A 5,186-nucleotide genomic window follows, 5' to 3' on the forward strand; every position below is an offset into this window, starting at 1 on the left:
AAGGCAGATGCTTAACTGCTGTGCCACCCAGGCGCCCCCGGTGATATGATTTCTTGAAGCTATAAACAACTCTTGGTTAAATTCAGCACAAGAAAGACACTTTCCTCAGTATTAATCATTGTGTTTCAGAAATTACTTTCACATATTAATAACAAAATGTTTATATATTTATTTAAAAATATTTTGTTTACTAAATAGTGATTAAAACAAAAATCTTCTTGTCTTTCCTTGACAGCAATACCCATGTTTCAAATAACTGTTCATTTCTTAAAAGTTTCAGCTATAGAAGAATATGTTTGTTACTTAACAGCTTTATACTTTAGAATGCACCATAGCTAAAACACAGTTTTATTCACCTAACCAAATAGTTGCCTAGAAGTTGGAAATACAACTGCAAAGAAATCACACTTGGAGTGTGGAGTTTGGAGTTCAGAGTCTAGTGGAAGATAGAAATATAGAAATTAAGACCCTTGAAGTAAAATGTTTTATTCTTCATCTCATCAAAACCTAGCTCTAGAATCATATTGTTGCATAAAACAGATATGAACAGGTAATGCACCACTGGATAATTTTTGTAGAGGTCAGAATAAAATATATTTTTGGTGGTAGAGAATAAAACATTCTGAGTTTTGTTTGTGTGAACATACATGTACAAATACACTAATTAGTAAATAAATAAATATTTGAAGTGTGGTTTTTAAAAATATCTGCACAAGTGAAATCAACCTCTTTAGAACTGTCATAAGTAATTAGATTGATGTTTTTGATACATGTAAATGACTAATCCCTATTTGTCAATTCAATTTACTTATTCATTTATGAAAAGCTCTTAATACTATGTTCAATAATTGTGCAAGACAGTTTACCTATGGAAAAAAACACTATGTGCAATCACATCGAAGTTTCACAAATGAGGATATGCAAATTATTTTGTAGATAGACAAGGGTGGATATGGAAAGTGGTGAGAAAAACGGGAGAATGAAGTTCTGATCATAATAGATTCTGTGCATCATTTTGGGAGTTGGAAATTTATCCTGAAGATGTAGAAGGATTAAGAAATTTTAATGAAGAGAATATCATGATCAAATTTTTATTTTAGAAATATAGTTATCAGCAGTAGGAAGGATAGGGAGGATGGGGGACAACGTACATAGAAAAAAACATTTTTCCAATGTTGATAGTTTTAGGAAATGGAGACAAATATTCAGAACCAGCAAGAGGAAAAAAGGAAGAAATTTGTAATAGAACCAATGCAGGATAATCTAAACTCTATTTCCTGTTATTTATAGAAATCATAGCTACTATTTCAACCATAGTGTAACTATAGCTGTTCATGGGTTTTAATTGCCATGTATATAATTAGATTCCATATATCAAGTCTAAGATGTTGTAAGTTATATTGAATCATGATTTTGTGTTGCTACTTAAGAGAAATAAATAAATTGCCAGCTCAACTATTACATAGTGCTAAATTGCTACTGACTGTAGAATGGATTCCGATTCCACAGATAACAAAATGAGAAAAAAATGTGCTTCTTAGAATTGATAAAATACATTTTTTTTGTCATAATACGAGTTCAGGTCTTCTCAACAAACATTTTGCTTTTATAAAGCTTATTTGAAAGAATACATATCTGGAATGAATAAAAGATGTTACAGGTTTAGAGAGATCCATGGAATTTTCAGACACTGAAATGTATAGGTGAGTGTTGCCAAGAGAGTTAGCACAGAATTCCTTCCTCTGCTTGTTCCACATGGTCAGGGTAATAATGGCCAGTTATTACCACCTTTGTTTGCAAAAGATACTAGCATCCTTAATTTCATCTGTTTTTCAATTAAAAATCTTTGTTCCCTTATATTTCCACTTCCCCTCATTTTGACCATTTTCACTTTTGAGGTCGTTGTTGTTGGTTTTTTAAGATTTTATTTACTTATTTGAGAGAGAGGGAGTGAGCTAGAGAGAGAGAGAGCATGAGTGAGGGGAGGAGCAGAGGGAAAAGCAAACTCCCTGCTGAGTAGGGAGCCCTACGCATGGTTTAATCTAGAACCCCAGGATCATGACCTGAGCCGAAGGCAGAAGTATAACTGACTGAGCCACCCAGGCGCCCCGAGGTCATTGTTTTTATGGGCACCAGTGTATTACACATGACTTGATACTTGTAAATGACCAATCCCTAATTGTCAACTCAATTTACTCATTCATATATGAAAAGGTCTTTATTTTCCATTATGACTAGTTATCTCCCAAAAATTGCTTGTCGAACTAATACGTAAGTTAATGAATTCTGACTCGTAGATTTTCCCACTAAGCAATAAACAACAAAGCTCATTTGAGTTAAGAAAACATTCAAATTCAGAAGTTTTAAAATTTCTGAGTATACTATGTAAATTGAAGAGTTTTAGCCATTACAAATTCTTTGTAGAATAAAGCAAAGTAAAAAGAGATGAAAAGTGTAGAATCTAAAATAGAAATCTCCAATTTTAATAGCTGCTCTTACCTTACATAGTCTCTTTCAAATATATAGTAGCAAACAAAAAATATAAGGATTTTCCATAGGATAAATATACTTTGGGGGGAAATAATGAGATAATTGACAAGTGACTTTTGGGGAAACCAAAGATAGTTGCCATAAAGTTCTTATACTTTTTATTATAGTGATCTGGGAAGAAAAAAAAGGTAGGTAACATGAGCAATAAAAATTCCAGGAATTAATATCTAGACTATTTCCAATCATATAACTCTTCTAGTTTTAATGCATACATATTCACAAAATTAAATCTTCTAATCAGTTATTTGGTATCTGCAAATCATTCGGATATTTGCAAAGATGGCTTTTAAGTTTCCTTCCCTGGTTAGCCAATGTGCTGTTTTCTGACCACAGCTTCCTGTCAATTGGCCCAGTATTTACAGTTATCTGTTTAAATTCATGTGTTAATTATAGGAATTTTGAAAGTGATCACTGATCACTGATTTCTTTTTCACCGCTCCAGAAAGACCTAACAGTTTTCATATTAATTCATTTTCATGATATCTCATTTCAAACTGGACCCCGCAGTATATTTTACTTTTACTTTGAGCAGCAAAATAGACCACTGATGAAAGAGGATTCATCCAATTACTGTGAGCAAAGTAGCTTTAACTTCCTTCAGATATCCACTAGCAAGATATAAAATGACACTTCCCGGACACATCAGTAGCACAATAGGGCCTGTATTGATTTTCATATCATGTTCTTCAGTCTGAAATGGCTCTCTTGAGGACTCCACTTCCCAGCAGGAAAAAATTGCCTTTTCTACGTTTGAATTTTCAGGTCTATTAATGCATCCCTAGCTGGAGACAGTGTCATTTTAGTTCTATTTCTTTGTAGTTGATGTGTCTACACCTTGCTATTGTAGTGCCCTAATGGATCCTAGGGTTGTAGGTCAAAGTATGAAAACAAAAAATGAAATTGCTTAGCCTGCGAATCAATAAAAAAGACTCTTAACACTTTTTCTAAGTATAAAATGTGCAACCAATGAAGTGTGATAAGTGCATTCAACCTTGTACTAAAACTATAAATAGAATATTTATAACTCTCGGCATTTATATACTCAAAATGAAGATAAATGGTTACTTGTTGCTCAATGTACACTATCTAGATCAAGAAAACCAACGAAAGTGCATTTGTTATGTTGACTAAAATGTTGAATTATAATCTTTTCAAAAGTTACCTCAGTTGGCATTGGATGTCATTCTATTATCATCCACCCTAAATAATCTAATCTAATTTAATTTAAAATTCTCTGGAATAAAAGTACTTCAAGGAGAACCATCCTCGTTTTTTAACTTGACCTCCCTAAAATCATCTATTTGACAGCTAAAATTGCTTTTAGTGATTGCTGTATAATAAAAAAAATTCAGTTTGATATTAATTGAGATAGAATATAGAGAATAAAAATAGCACTATAATATCTCCATGTGAGAACAAAATGCCTTTATCTATAGTCTTCAAATTTATTGCTCATAACTAAATCTTTTACAGATTTGACATTTTTTATTATCTAATAATTTCATTATTCAACAGTTAATGGATTTATTATGTAACCACTCTATCCCCAGAAATAACCCACATGTTACTACCAAAGGGACACCAGTTTTAGAAAAATCTATTTTTTTCAGCCAATTCAAGTACCATATTAACCTTTTTTCCTGAGAATTGTTATAAAATACAAATTCAACAAATTTTTATTTCTGTTCTTTCCATTTCTAGTCTCCTTCACTAAATGTGAACTAATTGCCTTACTCAAAATACTGAATAAGTGATAAATTCCTTCAGTATGTGGAATAAACCTCCTTTGGCATGATTTTTTAAAAGGTTTTTCTACGGCCCTTTAACAATAATAACCATATAACTCATATTGCCTTTTAGTTACCTGAATCTTCATTGACCCCCATAACAAACTTTCTTAAAGGAGTAGTAATAAATATTTTTGAAATATTATATGATCATTTCAGTGGTTGAAATAACTATTTAGTATCATGTAGACCACTCAAAGCCCATGAAGTGTTATAGAGATCTTTATAAATTAATGTCTCCAAACACTGGCTATTATGAAAAGGATAATCTTTTACTACTTGGTAATTATTTAATCCTCACATCTACTTTCATAGTAAGGTTTAGTTTAAGGGAATGGAATTGGTGGGGGTTTTTTGAAGGTATCTACAAAAATATGGAACACTTCATGAATTTGCACGTTACCCTTGTGCAAGGGTCATGCTAATCTCTGTATCGTACCAGTTTTAGTGTATGTGCTGCCTAAGTGAGCACTTGGTGTTTTTGACTAAAATAGGTCATGTAAAAATATATCTAGCACACAAGTGGTTGCTCATAGTATATCTAACCTCGAAAACATCACTTAGACATCTAGAAATGAATTCATACTGCTATCCTAACTGTGAAACTTTTGGGGAGAGTGTATATTTGAGAATAGTTAAGAGGAGTAATCGGGGGGAAGAATATTTGTTTCATTAACAGAGCACATGGCTGAGATTTCATGGCTACTCAAAATATGAATGAGTGTAAAACGACTTGACTGGCCACTAAAGATAGTCTGAGCCAGGGGAGCCTGGGTGGCTCAGTCCTTAAGCGTCTGCCTTCGGCTCAGGGCGTGATCCCAGGGTCCTGGGATGGAGCCCAGAATTGGG

The 5,186-nt window shown here is 32.9% G+C and overlaps 1 non-coding gene across 1 annotated transcript; it reads right to left on the bottom strand.

The window, feature by feature from the left end:
- Positions 1 to 4,705: 4,705 nt before the first annotated feature.
- Positions 4,706 to 4,809, bottom strand: LOC117795460. Its single transcript, XR_004619492.1, has one exon. It is a non-coding gene; the product is annotated as a U6 spliceosomal RNA (small nuclear RNA).
- Positions 4,810 to 5,186: the final 377 nt, after the last annotated feature.

The sequence above is a fragment of the Ailuropoda melanoleuca genome, chromosome 1 (genome assembly GCF_002007445.2).
Source record: "Ailuropoda melanoleuca isolate Jingjing chromosome 1, ASM200744v2, whole genome shotgun sequence".
Lineage (NCBI taxonomy): Eukaryota > Metazoa > Chordata > Mammalia > Carnivora > Ursidae > Ailuropoda > Ailuropoda melanoleuca.